This window comes from Cryptomeria japonica, chromosome 3 (genome assembly GCF_030272615.1).
Source record: "Cryptomeria japonica chromosome 3, Sugi_1.0, whole genome shotgun sequence".
Taxonomy (NCBI): Eukaryota; Viridiplantae; Streptophyta; class Pinopsida; order Cupressales; family Cupressaceae; genus Cryptomeria; species Cryptomeria japonica.
Window position 1 is genome coordinate 401,485,258 of NC_081407.1, and position 27,100 is coordinate 401,512,357.

Here is a 27,100-nt window from a genome sequence, read left to right on the forward strand (position 1 = left end):
TGAATTCATTTATGTAAATTGTGAAAGATTTACATTTCCATTATGCTAGCATATTATACAGTGTCTTTATGTGTGTTAAGTAGAATCGTATCATGTTGTGTTTAAGTTCAAAATTAAATCACATTAGTTATATGATTCTTAGACTTAATGCATATTTCTTCCTTATCATCAATGTTGTACTTGATTAAATATTTTAATGAAGTCAAACATGTATCAATTTAATCATGGAGCATTGAGAAATCGATCACATAGAAATTAAATTCTGAACGTACATGTACATTTACCAAATGTATTTGATTTAATCAAAACAAAACATACATTGTTTTAAGCATTAGAGATAACACATTTGAGACAAAAGAGAAGCATGTATATATACATATATATATGTGTGAATCGTATACAAACATAGGTCACTGTATATCCAAAATGTGACCTCTCCTACATCATACAATCATCTCCTATCCCTAGGGCTAGTGGCTGGAGAGTGTCGACTGGATGCTCCCTCCTGATCTGGCCGTGGAGGTGGACCCATGGGTGTATAGCGCGATACAGATCGTGAGTGACTCCGAGAGGAACTCCTACGATCCCTATCCATAAGGATCGCACGATAGGTGGTAGCCTCGGTCTGAGCCGCTTCTAGGTCCCGCCGCACCTGCTGGAGGTCCTCTGATAGGACTCTCTCTCTCTACCGCGCCTGCTGGAGGTCCTCTGATAGGACTCTCTCTCTCTGCCACGCCTGCTGGAGGTCCTCTGATAGGACTCTCTCTCTCTCCCTCCATATATCTACCTGTACTCGAAATGGGAAAAACAAATTCTCATGCCGACCTGCGTTCCCCTGAGGCCTATAGGCAATCTGTGAGGAACTGGGGATCTGTGCTATCATGGAAATGTCTGTCATTGCCTGCTAAATCAAGGAACGCCATTCCTGCACATTAGCTGTGGCAGTAGAACAGATCTTTGTTAGTACCATTCTTTATCATCAAAACATTAATCAATCAATATAAACCTACTATACCTGGATCTCCCTCGCGCTAGTAGGGATCATGATATGGTAGTATCTGTGACTGAGAACCGCTAGGCTCCCCTCGCTCATATACTCTATCCACAATGGGTGTAGGCTGGACGGTACTGGTGACAGGTCTCTGTATCGCCTCCTGTTCCCCCTGTTGGAGAATAGGAGGTGGATCTAGAGCTATGGTATCATCTCCTGAATGATGGGGAGCTGCATCCGACTCCTCCTCATCATCTCTATCCTCCTCCTCATCGTCCTCATCATCCTCATCCTCATCCGCGTCACCACCTGCATCCTCCTCGTCCTCCTCTCTATCTGCATCCTCGTCCTCCTCCTCCTCGTCACTGGGCTAATCGCCTGTAGGTGGATCAGGATCTTCCGCCTCCTCATGATCCTCTCCCTCCTCTGACTCCTCTGACCTGGATCCCTCATCCTCGTCTCGGTCTCCATGTCTCCATGGGCCTGGATAGCCTATCGGATGATCTGGTGGAAAGATAGGACCTGGATATGATCTCATGAACCATGAAACATATCTACGCTGTGCTCCAAGCTCTGTAGAATAGTCAGTGACTATGTCCTGATCAGATCCCTCTAAGTCTATCATCTCGATATCATCTACCGTCGGTCTCGCTACTGCTCTAGGTCTGGGAAGGACCCGTGAGTGTGGAGTATAGATGGGCACATCGGCTGGAACACACTGCTCTAGTCCGAACTGCCTCCGTACTCGGTCAAAGTAGAAAGGGACTATGATGTGTGCATATCGTCCTTGCAGTAGGCGGTTCCTCTGTAGACATGCTAACTGTCTCTCCATCCCATCCCATCTGTGCATCAGTAGGTAAGGTCTCCACACTATCACCTCGGATGTCAGTCTGTCAATAATCACTCTCCAATATAACAAATCTCCAAATCTCCACTCGTTGGTCAGTGGATAAGCGAACACCCTAGGTCGTTCGCTAGCTATATTCAGTGGAAAGTCGACAGGCCTAGTGCATGTGAGGTGCTCTAAGATCCACACCTGCAAAAGTGTGCATGTCATCAAACTACAACCCTGTCCGAATACATACTCCTCCAGGTCATGATAGAGATGTGCAAGCATACTCCGACCCCATGCATACACTCTCCTATGTCTCTCCATCGCTCTGATACACCATGTGAGGCCCCCGTGCATGTGTGTCCCTCGCCCATTAGGGCAGACAGCTAGTGCTATGATGGCTATCATGAGGCGTCTCAGAAGTGGTATCTCCCTTGTAGGATGTAAGAGCCAGCTGACCATGATACGGCCTCTCGTCTCGCTCGGCATGACTCTCCCTATGCAATACATCCGCTCCCTCTGATGATCCTCCGCTACCCGATCAGTCGTGTATGTGACTGTTGCTCCTCTGATAGGAAGACGCAGTATATGGTACACATCCTCGAGTGTGACCGTCAGCTCTCCTACCGGAAGGTGAAAGGTAGAGGTGTCAGGATCCCATCTCTCCATCAGTGCCATCAGCATCGCAGGATGAAATCGAATGGCCGGCATAAGAATCACGTACCACAATCCTACTATCGATAGGGTGTCTCTCTCTGACTGAGTCAGCCGTGGAATCTGATCTCGCAAAGTGCAAAGAATGTGTCCCGCTGTATGCTCTCTCATGTACGGGAGACCCTGCAAAATGAAAACATGACCATAATTAGTACTCAATCATCAAAATCGCAAATGCAAACTGTCGTACATTGTATGCTCGCCTTGTAACCCCTCGCCAGGCCCTGATTGAGGACCATGGCGTCCTGTCAGGGACCATGGCGCCCTGAGGGGACCATGGCGCCCTGTCAGGGACCATGGCACCCTACAGGGACCATGGCGCCCTGTCAGGGACCATGGCGCCCTGCAGGGACCATGGCGCCCCTGTCAAGGACCATGGCGCCCTGGGGAGACCAGGGCGCCCCTCAGGGACCATGGCACCCTAGGTGGGTCCCGGTCGGCATTCAAGGTCCGCATTCGATCACGGAAAAGTCAAACATGCAAAAAATCAAAAGTCAAACGTTCAGTCAACTCACCTCGTCCAGTGGCTCGTCGTCAATCACGGCCTGGCGCAGGATCTCGATCCTCGTGGGACGCTCCGGTCGTCGTGAAGGCATGGTGATGGCTAGGTGGGCTCCGCTGCACTGAATAGTATCCTGAAATCGACAAAGTGACGAATACAAGTGTCACTTTCGAGGTATATACTCTTGTTTGTTTATTCTTACTCCTTGAAACCCTAATTTTTCTTCTATTATTCATTTTATCATAACTTGAGTTTGGGAGATGCGATTTTTGAGCCGTTTGTTGCGTTGGAATCGTACTTTCCTTCTCCTACTCTCGGGATGTTCCAAAAAGTGCTCTGATGAAGCCTATTTAGTGAACACTCCTCATCAACACTCTCTTACACAATTTGTCGCAAGTAAACATGCTACCCTGTTTCACCTCCCTAAATAAGCAAGTCGAAACAGGGGGGGCATATAGCTACTCACAGATTTCATCACTTTCCCTAGTAAGCATTAGGTGATTTTGTGATCTAACATTTGTTTTGTAGGGTGCGGTTCCTAACTGTGTACTGCAGATACCGCTGGGGGCTTCGTCCGACGACTTATGGATATATCCTTTTTCAAATAATGTTTACTTTTCTGTACTTTAGCTTGCATATGCACGTAGTACTCATATGACCGCTAAAGTGGGGGCTAAATGTAGCGTCGTAAATTGTACGCACTCGCTAGGGTGGTACAATTTCGCACCTAGTTTAGCACCTGCCTTAGTGCATTTTGCATTCTGCATTGCATTTCTCCTTGAGCACTTAATTAATCAAATTAATTAGGTCTAAGGCCCTATTTCATCATTTTCTATATCATAGAGTTGGGCCCTTTCACTAAAGCGTGCCCTTCGCATTTTATTCTTCCAATACACCACTTAATCAAAAAACCCTAATTAAGTCCTATTTCGAACTTGGGGGCTTGGTTTCAGGGTCTAAACATCTCGAAATCACCTGTAACTTCGGGATTCTCTCTAAAATCATCATATCCGACGGCCCTGAAAATTTGGTAAAAAGTTGTCGGGACCATGGCGCCCGTGCAACATGGTCCCGGACATTTTTCTCGAAATTTTGGGAGCACGATCCAATCATAAAATAAAGCTTAACTCCAAGAAATTGGCGGGATATTCAATCTCTAGGTTGGCCAAAATACGAATTTACGACCTAGGGTTTCATACATAAGAGCTCTCTTTTCTCATTTGAAGGGGATCGACTTTTTGTTTCTAGGAACTTCAGATGCAGCGAAAGAGCAGATCTTTGAGGACTTCAACAACACTCAACATCATTTTATCAAGCATCTATCAAATTCATTCATCCACTTAGGGCTTGGAAGACATTGAAGAACAATAGGAGATTACCGACTGAAGATTGGCTTGTACTCCTCCCTTGAGGGTTGGGTATGATTTCGTATTGTTTTCATGTCTTTGCATAAGCTTTGATACATCATTTATTTATGCTTTAGATCACATTGCATCTTGATTTAGAGCATTTACATTATCATTTACAAGCAATTAGGGTTTACTTTCTAGGTTGCTCTAGTTTGCTTTCTTGCATTTTGGACCTTGCACACACACTAGGTCTGCACACACAATACATTTTTACAAAACAACTTGGCTATTCGTGGAGGTGGAAATCACCGAGGCGGGGGTTTGACTAAGGCAAAACCCTATATAGCCGCCCCTCCCCCTTTTCAGATATTATTGCAGGTTTCGGGATTCGGACGACGCCGCGGGACACAGATCCGGAGAGAGAAGGCTGAGGCAGAACCCTGTGTGAAATTGCAGCTCAGAAGATCGGGACAGGGGCGCTGGGCACCCTGGTCCTGCCAGGACAGGGGCGCTGGGCACCCTGGTCCCTGGGACAGAGGCGCTGGGCGCCCTGGTCCTCCGGACAGACAGCTTTCCGACGACTTTCCGACAGTGTTTCAGGGTGCAGAACAGTGGTTTCCGGTGCAGTTTTCAGGACAGTGGCGCCCGCGCCCCCGTCCCGAACATTTTCAGTCCGATTTTGACTCTGGGTACATATCTGCATTCTTATTTTATCCTTACACTTACAGCTGTTCATTGTTTAATCTCAATTCTGCAATCTTGTTATTAGTTCATACTTGCATTTTGAGATTAGGGTTTGAACTTGCATTACTTGATCTTACAATTTCAACAAGGGAATAGAAATCCTAATAGATATCCTGTGGCTCTCTCTTTTACCAAAAGAAGTAGCCAATTGTGCGATATCTCTAGGCTCTTTCGTATTCCGTAATGTGTGTCAAAAGGTAGGATTAGGGCATGATTAACCTAGTCTCGCTTTTTTCCCCCACACAATATTATTTAAAGTTATGAATAGAACATCATACAATAGAACATCGGTAGTTTAGTTTTGATATAGCTAAGTTAGACCATTGCCAGCATAAGAGGGACTCCAAGCGAACAAACAACGAGGCTTCGCTAAAAAGAAAGTTTAAGAGCTTGACCTAACCCTAAGAGTACTACCTTTCTAAAACATATGATGCTCTCAAATTTGCAAGGCTATAGGACTGATCTCTATTGTGCCTATAGGAATTACATACTTGATTTCTTTCATGGGTATGTACCCTTCAAGGCCTTTTGACAAGTGATGATCATCATATACTACCACTGCCATGCTTACAACAAACTTCAATTTCTTTAGATGACAGGCATTGTGTAACAACATGGGAACTCTCACATACCCACCATTATCATTCTCTCTGACATCATTTGTGTTACTCTCCCTCTTTCTCTTCCTACCAGTTGTTTCCTTCTGAAAAACATATTGCAGGTAGTTTGACTCATCATTTTTCTTTGTTGACACTATTTTCCACATGTGCTCTGCTAATTAAAAACACATTCGAGAAGAATATTGATGTAGGTTTCCTTGTTTGTCACGGTAATGCACCCATGGTTCAATTTCAGACCCTTCTTCCTCCTATTCAATATACACACACAAATCCATCAGTAAATTTTCTTAGGAGAGCATACATGATAAAAAACAAAGAGGAAGTTGTAGACAAGAAATAAACTCATTTACTTCTATAGAATTGTAGACACAGTTGCAGTGGGGTGTGGAGGGAGGGAGGGAGAGAAGAAGATAGAGAGGGATGGGGTATGGAGGAAGAGAGAAGGGGAGATATGGAGAGGGAGGGAGAGAGAGAGAGAGAGAGAGAGAGAGGGAGAGAGAGGGGGAGAGAGGGATAGGGAGGGAGAGAGAGAGAAATAGAGAGAGTGAGAGAGAGAGAAAGAGAGGCACCTTGTATGCGCTTGAGAGGGGAAGACAATACACTCATACGTGTGTATATATAGACTTAATATATTATATAGTATTATATACATATATATAAATATTATATATTATATATAAAAATTATATATTATATGTATATACACATATTATATATACAATATTATATTATACACACTCCCATAATTTAAACAAATGTAGTGCGTATGTGCTGTTTATAGTAAATATAACACGTGTATGTGCTATTTATAGTTAAGATAGAGCATACACACTTCTTACACCATAAGTACCCTATACATGCTTTTGATTGTTTAGGCTTGGAAATAGGCCTGGATGACAAAGTTATAGTTTGGAAGTTTGGTTTCCCTCCATTTCCCTCCTTTTTGATGTGTTTTATTTTATCAACTTGGTTTCTCAACTTTGTCATCATCAGGTTTACACTTCATCAAGTGGGTATTTCTAAAATTTCCACCATATTTTCACCCATCTTCTGATCTTTCTAAACATATTTAAAAAAAAAATTTGAACAACAATAACATATTATTATTGAATTTCTTTTACTAGTGTCTCCATAGTTCTCACAGACATAGGTGCACCATTTTTTTAATAACTTTTGATATACTTATCCAAATTTTAAAAAAATTATATATTATTGTAGTGCACTTGATTCTTTACAACTTAAAAAAAAAATGTATTTTTGATTTGTTTAGTGCAACTTATGCTTCGCACATGAATAGGTACCTAATTTTCAAGATGTGCTCGATTGAAAAAATCATTAAAAAAAAATACTCAACAAAAAATTACAAGAAATACACATCTTCTAGTGCTCACTCTTAACTATCTTTCTGCCCAAGGATTTGTCAAAATACTAAATCCAACTATGACTTTTTTGATGTGCAAGTCAAACACTATGTTATGTTTTTTAGAAAAAATCAGGGTTTATTTTTTGTGCGCAAAGGATTTGACCCCCTTAATCTTATCCAATTTTGAAAAAGTTTATTAGTTTAGAAACTAGATTCAGAGTAATACGATATTTGTTCTTTGATTATCTTCATATCTTGAGTGGATGACTTTTAAATTTTGCCTCCAAGTTCAGGTTCACCTGATTTCAGAAAAAAAGTGTCCACTTATACGCCCCTTTTTGACCACCATCTTTGTGCACTTACCCGGATCCAATCTCTTTCTCTTATTTGTTTCAATTGGTTGATATTAGAGTATTGTAAGGATTAATAATGTTAATAAATATTGAGGAATTTGTCAAATTTTACAAAGGTCTAGTACTCTCAAATCAAACTTTTAGCAAATTAACTTTATGATTTTGAATAAAGATTTCAATATAGAAAGTAAGAGTACAACAAACCTAGGTGAGGTGATCTAATAAATATTTTTTTAATTTTATTATGATTCTCTCATAAATATTTTATTAATAAGGAACATAGTGCGGAGTACCTACTTTTTTGAAGGGTTCTCTAGATAGGAAATATGAGTAGAGAAATATAAAGTATTCTTTTGAATAAATGACATTTAGAATGTTGAGATTCTAGAGGACATTTGTATTGTTGAGATACTAGTTTGGAGCCTTGTCTTGTACATGTCTTAATGTTCCCATATTTTTAATAAGGATGGTGAAACTTCCCCTTAGAACTATTAACTCGAAGATAGATCACAAAGTGTAATCCGAAACATTGATGTAAAAAAACTTCACACAATCTAATCCAAAGCACTGATTCCTATCATATGGATTGTGGAAACTTAATGTTTGTTATCTTAAAAGTATATTTATGTTTTGTTTTCATTTATTTGTTTTGATTGGTTGATATTTGAGTATTGTAAAGCTTGATAATGTCTACAAATCTTTAGGCATTTGTCAAAGGCCGCATAATCCTAAGTAAAATCTCTAGCAAATTAACTTTATGATTTTGAACAAAAATTTCAAGATAGAAAGTAAGATGAGTTGATAATTTTGTTTTGATGTTCTCATAAATATTTTATTAACAAGTAGCATAGTAGCAAGTGCATGCTTTCTTAGTATTACAATTAAAGTATTCTTTTTATTTGTTTTATTTTAAACATTTTGTCTTATCTTTTTTTTTTTATCGATAACAGGTATTTCAGTTGCTTTGCAACATTCCACAAACATTAGGACAATGGGGTCTCGCCCCTACAATAATACTCACTTTTTTTTTGTGACTGGAGCTATGAACCAGTGTGGTCACAAAGGGGGACGCCATCCCCATGGTGAACATGTCTGAAGCATTAATGCCTCCAATTTTTGTCTCCTACAACATATCAATTTGTCACACCATAAATCTCCTTATATCTCCCTTCTCCTTATCTCTCCACAAGAATCCTTATGCCTCCCTACTTATCTCTCCAATCACCTTATATCTCCCGCTCCTTATCTCTCCAATCGCCTTATATCTCCCACTCCTTATCTCTCCACACACATCACCTTATCACTCCACAACCAACTCCTTATCGCTCCACTACATCTCCTTATCGCTCCGCATCAAGGGCCTCCCTTATCACTCCGTTGGCCAAATGCAGGGCTAAGTCGTGGCACCTGGAAGCAATGCCCATGTGCTCCTACATGGAGAGTATAGCCTATCTACCTTCGTCCGCCACCAACGCGTCAGCCTACCGAGGGATTTGAACCAAAGACCTCCCCATTCTGGGGCTCGTGACATTACTGTCATGTTGCGGGGTGAACCCCAACATTTTGTCTTATCTTATTTGCTTCAATTGGTTGATATTTGAGTATTGTAAGGATTAATAATGTTTATAAATATTTAGGAATTTGTCAAATTACAAAGGTCAAGTACTCCTAAGTCAAACCTCTTTCGATAAAGATTTCAACATAAAAAGAAAGAGTAGAACGAACCTAGGTGAGGTGATCTAATAAATACTTTTATATTTTTATTATGGTTCTCTCATAAATAATTTATTAACAAGTGGAACATAGTGCTGAGTACCTATTTTTTTAAAGGTTCTCTAGATAGGAAATGTGATTAGAAAAATATAAAATATTCTTTTGAATGTTCCTCTATCTAGACAATATGGGACATTTAGAATGATGAGATTCTAGTCTGGAGAATTGTCTTGTATCTATCTTAATGTTCCTAACTTTTAATTCAACATGGTGAAACTTCCCTTTAGAACTATTAACTTGAAGGTTGTGAGATTAGCTTCACTCAATTAAAAAGAATATTTAATGTTTGTTGGTTCCATGTACTATTTATCTAATTAGTCCTTATGTTGCATAATTAATGTATCTATTCTCTATTATGCACTTTTTGAATGCTACAGTGAAGAAAATCTCCAAGTTAATCTTCCATGTTTAAGGGTGATGCCTTCACTCTAGTATACTATATTTTTAATTATATTATAATTGTAAAAATTGCATGTATCCATGCCCTTTTCTAGATTATGTTATGGGCCCATAATGAGGTTGTCTTCAATGCATAAAATAATGTGTAAGACAGTCTAGTTTGCATAGAAGTTGGAAAATAGCCTCACCTATTGATGAGTCCCATCATCACACATCCTAAAATTTCATTTCATTTCATAAATAGTTTATTTCCACTCTTTGTGTCAAATACACACGTGCAAATTTTATCTATAGATTATATCCATGACCATAAATATGATCCATAAAATTTCAAAATTCAAATTCAAATTCAAACCTTTTTAGCCTCTTTCACTAGCTATTACATGAGCTAACTATTTAGTGTGAATTGCACTAAATTACCCACTAACATTGTGTATTTAAAGAATCAAGTAACAATTGAAAATGGATCATCTAAAGATTGTCAAGAAAAACATATTAACATTTATCAATAAAATATTTATGATTTTTTTATTAGAACATATTATAATAGATCCATTGTATTGTTTCTTTCTATATTCAAATCTTAAACATCAAAACTATGAAAAATGTTGTCCTTGAGGTTCAAACTAATTCTTAAAAACTTATCAAAATTATCAATCTCTTTAACACTAAAATATTAACGTCCAAGTAAGGCAAAACATGTTAAGGCAAAAGATAAAAATTTAAAATACTTTAGCATTCACATACAATTAATGACAACAATCAACCCCAAATTTACTATCTAAATTAATTATTAAATTTTAATAATATTTTTTAATTTGATTAACCTAAACAAAACTTATTGAAATGTAATAAAAATAATTATATAATATAATAAATAATTTATATTTTTAAATAATGTAATAATACTAAATTATTATAATTATAACTACATAACATAACCTAAATACAATAAATTCTTATTGTCAGCCATATTTCCAAGTGTGAAAGGTGTTAATTCATCTTTAAAAACTTAAAAGTCTTTTTTTAAAGAGCTTAAGTGTGTTCCATAAAGGAAGGAGGCATGTACATTAAATTCATATAATTTTTTAAGGAAAATTTATGTAGATTTATTAAGAGTATGTTTCTTGATTAGTATTTGTAGACACCTAAAATTGTCATGTCTAATTAAATCAATATTTTTTTTATTTAATTATTGTAGCCTAATTCTTCTATTAGTTAAATAAATCTTTATTTATTTAATTAATTCATTTATCCTCTTCTAGCTTTATTTCTCATTTAAATAAATACATTTATTTATTTAAATTATCCTTTTCTTAAATTAAATAAATATCTTATTTATTTAATTAATTCCACTTCTTCTATTAATTAAATAAATCTTTATTTATTTAATTAATTCATTAACCTTTTCTACCTATGACACATGTCATTCATCTCTTAATTCCTACACTACCTACCCCTTTCATTATTTTATTATTTCCTCTACCTACCCTCTAATCATAGCCGACGTCTTTTACACCTCTCAATCTTATCCCTCCATTTCTTATAGTGTCTTCTATATAAGGAGATGCTTCCTTCGTTATCAAACCCTGGTTAACCACTTGACTACACTACGCTTTTGAACTTTCATATGCGATCCTACTTGCAACCACATTTCCGTTCTTTGTTGAGCTCTTGTGCACATAAAATCTAAGAGAAAATATATCAAGCAAGATCAATGGAGATAGGAAGAATGGAGATCCAAACCCTATTGGACATGTGATGGTATAATCTTTGTGATTTCATTTGATTTGCATTGTCTTAGGTAATCTTCATATGTTATGGTGGATCTTTGCTGTTGTTAGGCTAGGGTTTTGTGGTTGAATTCATTTAGTCTTTCAATATTATTATTGTTGTATCCATTTTCACCGTAAACATTTTGGCACGCCCGGTGGGACTCTTGTCCCTTTTGCATTTAACATCCTTGTTGTAGATTTTGTGTTTTGAAGTTGATGATTTGACATTTTCAGGTGTATTTTGGTATTTTCGCATCTGAGCACTTTGGGATCGTGTTTTTGGTTTTCTGTTGCGTCTATGACATCTGGGATTGCGTTTGCACCCTCGACAATTTTTTTTTTTGCAGATTCTAGAAATCACGTATGTGTTCCCTAATCGCGTCTGTGGGATTTTCAGGCACGTCTGCGTCCAAAAGCCGCGTCTGCGTTCCAAAACTGCATCTATGGGATTTTCAGGCGCGTCTGTGTCCAGAAGTTGTGTTTGTGTTTATGGTAACCACGTCTATGTGCACTTATTTTGCATTTTGGATTTTCATTGATTCAAGTTTTTAGTCATTCGGTTTTTCAGATCTGGTTTATTTTGAGCTAATATATTCAGATCTAGCTAATGAAATTGGTGCAGCTTGTCTTGAAAGAAAAATCATTTTGTCAAAGGCTCCCATTTCACAAAGTCTTTTGGATCTAAAATTTACCTAACTTGTGTGCTTGTAGGAAGGGGTGATCATTTCAAACAATCCAAACTACTAACAAATCTTTGTTGCAGGACCTTGGCAAGGATTTTTGATTTTTATTGAGTGCCTTGTTTTCATAGACTAGCAAACACTTCAATTGGTGCACTAAAATTGAATCATTGTATTTTGTGTCTTGAGCAATAGGCTCTTTTTGTTTAATCTTTAGAGGGCCTATCTCCCTGTGTGGTCATTAGGACTACTAGTGAGGAGAGATTGACCCAAGTGGTAGCAAAAGAAAAGCCATCTTCTTCCAAACCACTATAAATAATTGTATTCATGGTGAAAACTATGAATAACGTGTGTTGATTAGCTCATACCGACACTATGTCTCCCCATACACCCGTTTGATCAAATTTATGTGATCATTTGTAGGGTGTAACCCTTACCAGCTGGGAGCCTTCTGTATTTACAGAGTTGAAAGTGCTGCATGTATGGCCACATGAGCAGATGCCCTTACTAGCACCTTTTTGTTTTAGAAGCCCAAATCCTTCTAGTTGTTGGGGCAGGAGGTCGGACCTTTGGTAGCGGCCCACACACATATGGTTCTTAGTAGAGATACAAAGTTCGCCACAAGGAGTTTTTGTGGGGACTCATGCTTGGCTGCCCTGAGAAGTGAGTGTCGAGGGTGGAGCCAGTGGGGTCAAGCATCTAAGTATCCACTCTAAATAGTGTAGCCTCAGGGGTAAAACCCCATGGCTAGCCATAAGAATCTTTTTCATCATTTTTACAAAGATGGAGAAATCTAGCCAACATATGCTCTTGTGAAATTCCACAAAAACAAATGGTAGAGATGTTCACCCAAAATGTTAATAAAGACATTAGCTATGATCTAAGGAAAGCTTGTTTGTCTACCTTCAAGGATGTCATTGAAAAAGGATTAGCGACAGAAAATGTCCTAATTGAACAAGGAGTCATTAAGATATTCAAGGAAAACAAAGATGACTTTAAAGGAAAAGATAAGCCAAGATTTTGGAATAAAAACAAGAACATAGTCAATGATGGTGTCGTTGACGCCAATTCAGTACAACCCAAAATCATTTTTTTTGGATCAAGCTCTACAAACAATCAGGTGAATACTCAAACAACTTCCAAATCATGAAGGAAGTACACTCCATTGGGAGAACCACTTGAGTCAGTTTTCAAAAAGCTAGTGGCAAACAAGGTAATCACTATTCCAAATTTTCCTCAATATGAGCCAAAGGTGAAACCAAATTGGTGGAATGATGATGAATATTGTGAATTTCATAAGAGAAAGGGTCATAAGATAGGAAATTGCCATCGACTGAAGAGCATCATACAAGATCTCATTGATAGAGGTGACATTGAAATTGAAGGACACTCAGCCAATCAAGAACATGAAATGTTTAAGGAGCCATTCCCAAAACATGACAAGGGAAAAGCTAAAGCCACAGATGATCAGACCAACTATACCAGAGCATCCTATAACTATGATTCAACTATCAATCACATCTTGATGGACAATTATGTCTCTACCATTATCATCAAGGACAAAACACCTGAGAATTCTGCCCAGAGACCCAAGATTGTCCTAAAATGCATTGGATCTTCTTCTGAACCTACCTCTGAATGTCATGTTACAACCCATCGAGGTAAATTCACTTTGCAAGGTGCTCCAACCAAAAACACCGCTTCTTCATCCACCAAACCTAAGTATGACCTTGTAGAACAGTTAGGGAAGACAGCCACGCTCATCTCCATTCTTGAGCTCCTATGCATATCCCTCACACATAAATCCATTCTTGACAAAATCTTGAGAGAAACTGTTGTTCCTACTGATCTGAATGTGGACCAGTTTCAAGCCATGGTGGGATACCTTTCCATTCCACACTCCCTTACATTCATAGAAGCTGATGACGCCTCCATAAGTCAACCGCATAATGCTCCTTTACACATTGAAGCCTTCATACACAAACACCGCATAAAATGAGTCCTAATAGATGGAGGAGCAGGTCTAAATATTTGTACATTGAGCACTATTAAACAATTGGGATATTCTGATAAAGCTGTGAATGCTACAAAAAAAATTACCATCAAGGCATATGATGACAAAGAGCATTCATCCAAAGGCATATTCACCTTACCTCTCAGAGTTGGGCTGGTTACAAAGGATGTGGTTTGTCAAGTCCTAGACCTGGAGCTCACATACAACATATTGCTAGGACGTCCTTGGATTCATGAAATGAGGGCAATCCCATCTACATATCACCAATGCATTAAGTTTCCCCACAATGGAGTTGAAATAACAGTTAATGGCGATCCTAATCCATTCATATATTGCAATAACTTGAGATAAAAAACTAAGACGATCATTCCAAGTAATCATGAAGCTGTTCCTTCTTTTGCGTACATTGATCCTGAATCATTAAAACCTTCAACATCAAAACAAGGTGAGCTTAAAGGGAAATTCTAGGACAAGGGCATGGGTGAATACACTTTGAATCAGACCATGTACTTACAACGAGTGATGAATTCACCAAAAGAATATGGACGACCACATCCTACTAAGCAGGTATCTATCATTACACTTGAATGGGATCCTACAATCTTCCAAAAATGGGGTGAACTGGAAGAAGAAGACTTATACAAAATGCTTTACAAAGACCTTGAAAATGATACACAAGATCACATTAGTTTACCATGTGAGAAGTATGGCAAAGGGTTCAAGATTCTACAAAAAATTGGGTATGATGGCAAAAGTCCTCTTGGGTTAAGAAAGGAAGGCGTAATTGAACCTTTACAACCTGAATTGACATTCAAAAAGGAACGTTCCAAAGGACTTGGTTTCATGACTTCCAAGGTTCATACTAAAAAGATAGAAGAAGCATTACAAATCAGAGCTGCCAAAATTCAACAAGAAAATCGCTATTCCACAGACTCCAATGAATGGGAATGGGGTTCAGACAAATCCTCTAGTGACTATGAGCTCATCGAGACATTCAGAGAACCAAGTGAACCAACAAAAGAAGAGGAATTTAATAAGAAATTCAAAGTTGGTCAAGAAATAACCCTAGAGGATCCCATACAACCCTTGCCTCTAGGTTCTAGGTTGAAATCACATAGAATGAGAACACCTGTCCTGGAATGTGCTACTAGTGATGATAATCTGGATTCGTTCATGATCGAGACTGATGAAGAGAGTGCCAACGATGGCCTCGATAACTACCTCGACATACCTGAATATAACTACATCCTCACTCTTAACCTCGCTAACTTTGAGGACATCAAATGCCTTCCCCTTGTTCACCACCAAATTATTGAGTGGGACCATGAAGGACCTGCATAGTTTGACACATTCCAAAATGATGAAGCTTTTATTGACTATCTTGGCATACGAGATGATCTTGCCCTTGGGGACCATAAAACGGGATACACTATAGAACTCAATAGCATGGCATATTTTGGTGAGGGTGTCGGGCCTTCTAGTCACAAAAATATAAAGATAAAAATAGATCAAGGGTCTTATGGCGAAAACCACATTGTGGCGCTTTCTGACCCCAAAAAAGTAAAAAGAAAGGACTTATCTAAGGGTGAAAACCTCTTCGAGGCACCCAAAGATGGAAGGCTCGACATTCTCCCAGCATCATATGAAGAAAAGTCATCCATGTTGGTAGAGGAGACTATCAAAATAAACATTGGTACAGAAGAAGTTCCACACAACATATTCTTGGCTCAATCTTTGATAGAGTCAGAAAGGTCAAAATTCAGAAGTTTCTTCACAGAACGACAAATAAATTTTGCATTGTCATACGCTAATATGCCTGGATTGGATCTGGATTTGGTAATGCACCATTTGATAGTTAAACCGGGGGCAAAACCAGTGAAACAGAAATTAAGAAAGATGCATCCACAAGTGGCATTACTAGTCAAAGCAGAACTTGAGAAATTATTGGATGTTGGATTCATACGCCTAATTGATTATCCTAAATGGATCTCCAACTTAGTGGCTGTCAGTAAACCAGATCGTACCATTAGAATATGTACAGATTTCAGAGACATCAACAAAGCTTGTCCTAAAGATGATTTTCCATTACCAAATATTGACTTGATTGTCGATCTCATAGCAGGTCATGTGATGTTATCCTTGATGGATGGATTCTCTAGTTACAATCAAATAAAAATTGCATCCGAAGACTAGCACAAAACAACATTCACTTGTCTTTGGGGAACTTTCTACTAGAATGTCATGCCCTTTGGGCTAAAAAATGTAGGCACTACATATCAAAGAGCCATGACTACTATCTTTCATGATCTCATGCACGTTACTGTGGAAGATTATGTTGATGACCTCTTGGGCAAATCAATAGACAAAGATACACATTTGGACATACTTTTAGTCGTCTTTGATCGGTTGGAAAAATATAAAGTAAGATTAAACCCCAAGAAATGTGTCTTTGGAGCAACCTCCGGGAAGCTCCTGGGATTCATTGTGTCAAAAAGAGGAATTGAAGCCGATCTAGAAAAAGTCAAGGCCATCCTAGAGATGCAACCACCATGAAACATCAATCAACTTCAATCTTTGCAAGGGAGACTTCAATCTATATGAAGATTCATAGCACAACTTGCAGATAAGTGTAATCCTTTTCAACACTTGCTACATAAAAACATCAAATTCAAATGGGATGATAATTATCAACAAGCTTTCCAGGCACTCAAAAATTATCCTCTGAATCTGCTAGTTTTGATGCCACCAATTCCAAATCAGCCTCTACTACTGTACATATCAGCTACTTCAACAGCACTGGGGCACTCTTAGCACAACAGGTTACTGAAGGCAAAGAAAAGGCAGTCTATTACATCAGTCGCACATTAGTAGGATATGAGCTGAATTATACACCAATTGAGTGTGCATGTCTCGCTATGGTCTTTGCTTGGTAGAAATTACGACATTACATGCTAACTCATAAGACTAAGTTGGTTGCACGGATCGATCCATTGAAATACCTTCTCAATAAAGCAACACTTACTAGGTGACTAGCCAAATGGGTGATGCTCCTGAGTGAATTCGACATTGAGTATGTGGACAAAAAAACAATAAAAGGACAAGCTATCACAGATCAGTTAGCGGATGCTCCCATGATAGATGATGTTCCTCTAACTTCAGAATTTTCAGATGAATCCATTTTAACAGTGTCGCACGTGAAGCCTTGGCAACTATACTTTGATGGCTCATACACACAGCATGGGGCAGGAGCTGGCATCCTCTTCATAACTCCTCAAGGAGATTCTATACCAAAATCATATCGATTATCATTTCCCTGCACTAATAACATAGCAGAATACGAGGCATTAACATCTGGATTATGAATAGCAGTTCAGTGGAAGATCTAGGAACTTCATGTTTTTGGGGACTCTCAACTTGTAATTCATCAAGCAACTGATGATTACCCAACAAAGGATGAGAAATTAATGCCTTACAAAAGAATGGTAGATGACTTGAAACAACATTTCACAAAGATAGACTTTGAGCAGATACCAAGAGAGCAGAATCGAGCCGCAGATGCCATGGCTACAATTGCTTCACTAATCGAGCTATCTCCGAATGAGACCCGCTATGAGTTCTTGGTGGATAACCTTTTGGTTCCTTCATATGAAATCACTCCTACTGAGATAATATGTGTCATCAGTCCCGAGTCCCAGTTCTATGGTTCCATTTTCACATACCTTCGTGATAATACCTTTCCTCCTGACCTATCCAATAACCAACGTCGCACTTTCATTCGCCAATCTTCCCGATACGTCATTTTAGCTAATATCTTATACCATCGAGGTCTAGATGGCACTCTTCTTAGATGTTTGGAAAGCGACAAAGCTTAGATTGTGTTACATGAAGTACATGAAGGGATATGTGGTCCACATTCAAGTGGTCCTACCTTAGCCAAGAAACTCATCAGGACTAGATATTACTGGCCCAATATGGAAAAAGACTCATATCAATTTGTCAAGAAATGTAAGCAATGTCAACTTCATGGAGACCTCATCCATGCACCAGCGCAGGAACTTCAACCGATTGTGACTCCTTGGCCTTTTTGTCAGTGGGGACTTGATCTCATAGGCAAGATTCACCCTCCTTCTTCCAATGATCATAAATTCATTATCACTGCCACAAAATATTTCACAAAATGGATCAAAGTCGTGCCTCTCAAGTCACTAGAAAACAAATTGCTACCTTCATTCTCAACTATATCATTTGTCGATACGGTATTCTTGTTTCCATTATCACTGATAACGAGCGTCCCTTTAAAAATTAGGATGTTCATGAACTCTGTGATCACTTCCATATTACTCATCATTTCTCCACACCATATTACCCCCAAGGTAATGATCAAGCTGAGACGTCTAATAAAACAATCCTCAAAATCTTAAAAAAGACAGTTGACGACGCTAGCCGTAATTGGCATATACAACTAAATCCTTCACTTTGGGCCTACCGCACAAGCATCCGCACACCTACAAGAGCTACACCCTATTCACTTGTCTATGGTGTTGAAGCTATCTTGCCTATTGAGGTTGAGTTACCCTCTTTATGAGTCTCTTTGCAAAACATTATCAGTGATGAAGAATACAGGGTCTCTCTCTTACAAGAACCTGAACTATTGGATGAACGAAGACAAACTGCTTTTAATAATCTCAAGGCTTATCAACAATGAATGAGTCGTAGCTACAATCATAAAGTCAAGCCTCACACATTTGAGCTAGGGGACTTAGTTCTCAAAGAAAATCCTAAGAATCAACAGGATAGAGAGAAGAAGGGCAAATTTGAATCAAACTGGCTTGGTCCTTACATCATTACAACAACATACAGATCTGGTGCATATCAACTCTCAACCACAGAGGGTGAACCTTTAGAGGATCCTATCAATAGCATGCACCTTCGCAGGTTCTACACATAGCTCTTCAGAGTATCCCAATTCAAAAACACAAAAAAAATCATAAAACATAAAAATTGTTACTTGGTGAAAACCTGGCAAACAGGTGCCTTGTGACACAAAAAGATTAAAAAATCAAAAAAGTAAAGAGAAATAATTTCGTCCAATGGTGAAAATCACTTCGGTGGCACCCTGGGCAAGTACCATGGTGAAAAATGGGTCACCAGCGCCATGTGTAGAGACATTGCTCCTCCCTCCTTCAGGATTCCATTTCACCTTCACTTTGCACACACTCACAGCATATACATTCATAATAAACTTTACACATTCCCATCATGGCTTGTTATTGATCTACCCAAGATTGGTTCGCCATTCATAATAAACCTTCCTTTCCATCCCTTTCCATTCATAATAAATCAGCTCCTATCTATGGCTAAGGCAAATCCTACGTCTAGTAATGGGTGTGGAACTAAGAGCACTACATGTTTTGAGGAGTACAACTTCTTCCATCTTTCTTCAGTCTATCTGCACACAATCTGCAATAAAGCAGCACTTGCATCGCCAATCCACAATAAATTTTTGCTTTCTCCGTAATAAAGTATCAGTTTTATGGATTTAGCCAATTTCAGATGAGACACAGTAGCAACAATGGGCTTCAACAAATCAAATCTTTCAATAGACTCAGATAACATATGGTTCAGTGCTATCTATCCTTTGTGACCACAATCAAATAAGACTTATACAAGTGACAAGAGACACTAAACTTGAGGACTACAGTGGATGTTGGTGTCGAGTCTTGGTTTTCTTTTGATTTTATCTTTTTGGTGACATGTCTTTTAGCTTTTCCAAGATGTCTTTGACTAGAAAGGCGAGGATGGGGTATCGTCACCTATTTTCTTTACTGTCTGTGGATTGTCTCTTAGTAATGCTATGACTTGTCCAAGGATATGAGGACACTGAGAGTCTAGTATGAACTGGGGTATTCCTTGTTTGTGACTGTCTTATCTCCATGCAAATAGGTACAATGACTTTCTGGGTCGAACATATGCCTCAATTGTCATAACCTATTTTTCCATAATAAAGCTCAATGATGATAATGCACAAGCAGCTCTTTCACTTTCATATCTTCTATCTTTCATCCCCCTTTCTTGATTGACTTTCATCATCCTTCTTGAGTCCATGTAGCCCACTATCACATGACTGAGTATAATGACACACCAAAAACATTTACATTTCATGTAGTTGCACCTACATTATCACATGTTAGCATTACATACATACATATAGATATCACAATTGCATCACATCCTGCACACAACACATATTAGTACATTTTACATTTTCATCATGTAAATGATCATTTGCATTATCATATTCATTTGCATTCCATACATTTACAATTGCATTTTCATAAACATATAAAACATAAAAGAACAAAAATATTGCACTTCATTATGTACATATTTGCATCCATATCATAATCCATCACATAGAAACATACATCATAGAAACATATAGAAGCATCACATAGGTACACATGCATATAGCTGCCGCAAAGATGAATCATCTCATATATATAATCATAAAGTGTCATAATACAATGATGTCAAAATCATATGGCTACAATCACCCGCAGGTGTCAACATCATAATACAAAATGGTACAAAAACTGATACATAGGGAGCCCTCTAAGGCTATGATGAACTCCCTCCCTCAGAGCCGCCTGGCCTCGACAGAGTCTGAGCCCTAGAAGGACCCGCCTCAGGATCATCTCTCCTGCCCCCTCTATCTGGTGGTGGTGGAGGACTCATAACCCCACCGCTGGATGCCTGTCTCCTCTGACTCCCTCCAGTGGCCGTCGCTATACGTGATGGTCTCCGGAAGCTCCTAGCCCGCTGATTCACTGGCACAACACCATAATAGAGATCCCACCAATAAGAAATCTCCTCCCTTGCCCGTAGAACATAGGCATATCTAGCCCCAGTGTCCTCTGTCGCCTGCCTCCTAGTCCTCAGTGCTATCTCAGCCTCAGTGTAGCGCTATATAGCCTGATCTCACTCCTGCTTAGTATCTTTGAGCCGCCTCCTAAGTCTATCCCTTTCCCTCTCCAAGACTTGAATCTCATTTGCTTATCCCTGGCAGATCTCCCTCAGCTCAAGTAGCTCATCCTCCTCCTCGCCCCCCTATACCTCTGCTTGTGGCTCCCCCTATATGGGTTCCTATGCCTGTCCCTGTGTCGATACCTGTACCTGCTTCTGTCCCTACACCTGTCTAGGACCCTGTGCTGCTAGCACCTATACTGGCAACCCACCGCGACCCCTCACCAGCCGAACCTATCTCTCCTCTCCACCCTCCCTTCGTGGAGCCACTCTCCTCTCTCCTACCAAACATCACCTCCTCCGTCGGCCTCTACCCCCACCATCTCCATCATCATTGTCCTCTCCTCCACCATCCCCATCTATCAACTCTCCGGGATCTATAAGGTGTGAGAATGGATGCTCAGTCCAGTATGCAGTGTATTCTACATCCATCCCTGCATTCTCAATCTCTAGCCACATATCCCATGGCAAGGGAACCATCTCCACTAGCTGCATCACAGCCTGATCATATGACAACAATGGCCCAAAGTGTGCTTGATCTCTGACTGTCTGAGCATACATCCCGGAACCCCGTGGCATCCGCTGAATTCTGCCAAATTGTCTGCCCACTCTGTCTACCAGCTGCCTCTCCAATACATAGGGCATTTGCCCAATCAGATATCTTCTCTAGAAGGTGTATGTTAACTCTACTACATCATCCTCCCACTACTCGCACCCAAGGTACGACCTCCATATCACAGTGTCGATCTCATCCAAGACTTGACGCCAGTACTCCAACCTGCCAATCCATGGCTGTGAGGTAATCATATCATATAGATGCACGAAGCTGCATCCATGACCCCTGCCCTTGAAGTGTATCGGTCAGGTAACCAGAAGATGCTCATAGGCCCATACCTACAGCAAGGTCACTCCGCAGCCCAATCCTACAGATCCATGATACACAAACTGATGCAGCTCATAGTACGAGTGTGCCAGCACAGACGGTCCCCAAGCTTATCTGGTGTGCTGTGTAACTAGTGTCTCCAAGGTGCTCCCCTAGCCCATAGCCAACCCTCCTGTTGCCCTATCTAGACACAGGAATCCACTGATCACTCCTCCTAGCACTGCTGGTAGTGCTAGTCCTGTCGCTGTCACCATGTCCCATGCGACATGTCCTGCCCTCATATCCAGTCCTGGGTCTCGGAATACTCATCTCAGGGCATCCCTATCTCCGTCTTGATCATAGGGTACTAACTCCCCATCGATTGGTATCCTCAGAATCCAGTATACATCATCCAAGGTGACTGTCATCTCACCCATCGACAAATGGAAAGTGCATGTCTCAGAATGCCATCTCTCAGCAAGTGCAGTCAGCAAACCCATGTTCGCCTGAAACTCAGGCACATACAAAATGTGGCGTAAGCCAATAGCATCAATGGTTGCTCTCTCAACAACTGTCAGCTCAGCTCGCAATCTTTGAGTCGATGGGAATCTCTCCCATGACTCCAGCATAGGCAAATACTCTTGCAGTCATGCAAATCAATCATGTCAGTCATAGTGGCATTCACTGTTCATCACAAAATGCTACTTTTTATCTAAGTGCGTATGGTACTCTATTCTAGTAACACTCACTGTTCATCACAAAGTGTTGCTTCTATTCTAGTGACACTCATTGTTCATCACAAAGTGTTGCTGATTATCCTAGTGGTACTCAGTGTTCATCACAAAGTATTACGTGTTTTGCACTCACTGTTTATCACAAAGTGCTACTCACATTTGCACTCAATGTTCATCACAAAGTGCCTCGACCTATCCTACATCTTCCCTAGAGGACCTGCTTGAGTGAATCCTCTTAGCAGCTTATCCAATCGACAATGTATGTTCATCATAAAACTGTTGATTTGTCCTTGACGACATAGACGCGCTTTCATTACACAAACGCGCTTAGAGCCTGCATAAACGTGCTTGCTCTTCACAGACACACCTAAAAGACACAGACGTGTCTATGATCTGCACAGATGCACCTGAGAGATACAAACATGACTTCCTAGCACACACGCGCCTGCAAAACACACACACGATCGCATCCTGCACAGATGCCTTTTCTGGCACAGATGCGCCTAGCACAAACCCAGATGCGCCTAGCCAACCCAGACGTGCCTGGCTCCAACGTAGATGCACCTCGATGTTTTTGACATTTTTTGACAATACCTAAAAGTGCATTTATTGCTCTACCTAACATGCATTAATGACAATAATTAATGTGACAAGGTACAAGGAGGTTTTGTGGTACTCACCGGCTCTCCTGCCTCTGCTAGCCTCTGAAATCGACGAATGCGATCGAATCTATGAACCATTGCCATCGCTGCTGACTGCTACTATTCTATCTTTCTCTGCACTCTGATCTCTTGGATGTGTGGATGATAATGAGGATGTATTTCCCTCATGGTCTATCTTATAGACTACCCTAGCCCCCATTTCCCGAGTCAGTCTTCGTTATCCCGTGACTCTGTCACTTTATCTGGTCAGTCCATTCTAGCCATTCTTTCTTATCGAGAGATTGTCTGCGATCTTTTTAGATATTTTCATCCAATCTCTCAAGGGGGCATATCATTCCCATCTTGGGGCAACTTTGTATCAATTCATATTATCTTCTTTGAAACAACGCGACAAGCTGCATTGTCTCAAAGAGGGGCAAAATGTAGACACCTAAAATTGTCATGTCTAATTAAATAAATATTTTATTTATTTAATTATTTTAGCCTAATTCTTCTATTAATTAAATAAATCTTTATTTATTTAATTAATTCATTTATCCTCTTTGAGCTTTATTTCTCATTTAAATAAATACATTTATTTATTTAAATTATCCTTTTCTTAAATTAAATAAATATCTTATTTATTTAATTAATCACACTTTTTCTATTAATTAAATAAATCTTTATTTATTTAATTAATTCATTAACGTTTTCTACCTATGACACATGTCATTCATCTCTTAATTCCTACACTACCTACCCCAAGTTCATTATTTTGTTATTTCCTCTACCTACCTTCTAATCATAGCCGACCTCTTTTACACCTCTCAATTTTATCCCTCCATTTCTTATAGTGTCTTTTATATAAGGAGATGCTTCCTTCATTATCAAACCCTGGTTGACCACTTGATTACACTACACTTTTGAACTTTCATATGCGATCCTACTTGCAACCACATTTCCATTCTTTGTTGAGCTCTTGTGCACATAAAATTTGAGAGCAAATATGTCAAGCAAGATCAATGGAGATAGGAAGAATGGAGATCCAAACCCTATTGGACATGTGATTGTATAATCTTTGTGATTTCATTTGATTTGCATTGTCTTAGGTAATCTTCATATGTTATGGTAGATCTTTGTTGTTGTTAGGCTAGGGTTTTGTGGTTGAATTCATTTAGTCTTTCAATATTATCATTGTTGTATCCATTTTCACCGTAAACAGTATTTTTGTTTCTACTCTAACAAATAAAGAATATGTGCACAATCTAATGTCTCATCCTCAAACTCCCAAGTACACGTTGGACAACAATATAAACATGCATACATACCTCACAAGTTTAGCTACTATATTAGATAGTTATTGTCTCAAGACATAAGAGTTTGTATTTGGTTAAAGGTTTGTCCTTTATAGTTATGCATATTTCTACATAAAGAGTATTTTCTAATTGTAATGGTAAAAATTATATATCTTTTACTCTTTTTTTCTTAATTTGGACTAATTTTTATTAAGTTATTTTTTATGTAAATAGTGAAATGTATAAGAGACTATTTTTGTCAAAAGTATCACATATTTAAAATTTTAATTGAATTTATTTATGTTCATTCTTAGAATTAGAGATACATAGTTAATTAAATTCGACGTATCTTGACAATAAAAATTATATTCAAAAGTCACTCAATCTTTTTGTATAACATTCACCTTCATCATTTACATTTTTATTTCTAAAATAAAGACTAAATCATATTAACCTTATTTATGATCAAAATTATTTAGTTTAACAAAATAATGATAAATCATTTTTATAAATTTGTTAGAAATTAAAACCCACATCCATCGATTCTAACCAAAAATATTTATCAATTAACAACAATCATAAAGTTCACCATCTAGAGTATTATATTACTATGATCATCACCTACATGAGTACATAATTAGGATAAAATTTACATTTGTGTAATCATTTAGCTATTAAACTTGACCAAGACATTGTACCAAATGACAAACTAATATTGAGTATTACTTTGGAAAGTGACACAACTCATGACCCAATTGATTCACTCAATTCCAAAACCAAAGGTTGCAAGCACTTTATGCAATAGGTTCTATTTGACTCTATCATAGGCTTTGGCCATGTCCAACCTTATGAACATAGCCTTCTCCTTAGAAGGTACCATAATTTATCTTCCAGAAATAAAGCCTCCTTTTTCTTTAGAGATTAATTTATTAATCCATGACTTAATCCTTTTAAAAATCAACTTTGTTATTATTTTATAAATAAAATTACATAGGATATATATCGAAAAGAGTCAAGAGCGTTATCTCCTTCCCTTTTCAGGAATGAGGGCAAGGAATGTAGCATTGAGAATCTAATTTTTTAGATGAGATTCCTTCATCACTTTCAAGAGTTCTAACTTAATTATTTCCCAAAATTCTTGATAAAATTCTATAGCGAAACCATCCAGACTAGAAGCTTTATCCTTATTCATTCCAAAAACCACATCTTCAACCTTAGATAAAGAGATATGTCTATTAAGATCCTCATTCATCTCATTAGAAACAATGGATTTAATACAATCAATCACAAGGCCTTCTGCCACACTGGCAAGAGGAGAGTCATCAACAAACAAATTTGCAAAGAATCTAGTAGCTTCCTAGACAATCTCCCTATTAGAAGAGAGATGAACCTCCATTGAGGAAAATAGAGATATAATTCAATTCCCATATCTTCTATCCTTCACTACATTATGAAAGAATGGAAATTGAAGTGAAGGGTCTCAAAGCCATATAAGAAAAAATTTAAAAGAAGTTTTTTTGAGACCCAAAAATGGGTAGCAGTAAGCTTAATTTACCAATGTTTAGATCCTTTGGGTTTCACATCTACTACCTTCAATAACTCAATATTCTTCCTTAAAGGACCTAAGAAAGGATCAAGCCTAATATTACCTCCCCTCTTCTCATCTAGACTTAAGACGACATCTATATTCCCTACCAAAATCCATGGGAACAAAGGGGCAAGAAGGTAAACATATATGATATTTAACCAAAGTAATTATTTTCCCATAAAATCAATTGGAGTATAAATATTAGTAAGAGGAAGAGTATCACTAGATTCACAACTTGTAGCCATTGAAAAGAGATAGAAGACCCACTAGAAATCCACAAAAGTGGGAAAATCTTATGCATATCCCAAAGCCATACTCACTAAGCCACCTTGGGCCCCAATGCACTGACAATAACTTTGAGCCCAAATATTTGACATATTATTTAGCTACCATAAAAAAATAGCTTAGTTTTTTGAATAAACACCACATCAAGAGAATTAGAACCAATCAACTCCTAAGTAGCCTTTTGTCTAGGGAAATTATTCAACCCTCTAACATTCCATGATAATACAATCAATTATGAGATTGAGAGAAATGGGAATCAGTGGTCTTCACAAAGCTAGACTCCACTAATGTCTCACCAACTAACTTCACCTTTTCTTGATCTTTATTCCTTCCCACCTTAGGAGGCTTCTCAGAAGCACCATTTTTAAGGTCTTTTTGATGAATTCCTAAAGAGGGTGGTTTCCCCTTTCTTTTATTACAATCTTGTTTCCATAGAGGTCCCCATAGCCACAAAACAAGTGAAATTTGAACCATATTTCACTACTTTGTGTCCACTTGTCCCCAAATCACTAGAGTTCAAGAAGGGGAGGTCAGTTCCTCTTTTATGGTAGCTACATCCCACC

The 27,100-nt window shown here is 38.7% G+C and overlaps 1 protein-coding gene across 1 annotated transcript in view; it reads right to left on the minus strand.

Moving 5' to 3' along the window:
- Window positions 1-27,100, minus strand: part of LOC131047865 (vacuolar iron transporter homolog 5-like) — an 88,658-nt gene that overhangs the window by 61,393 nt on the left and 165 nt on the right. The window lies entirely within an intron of this gene.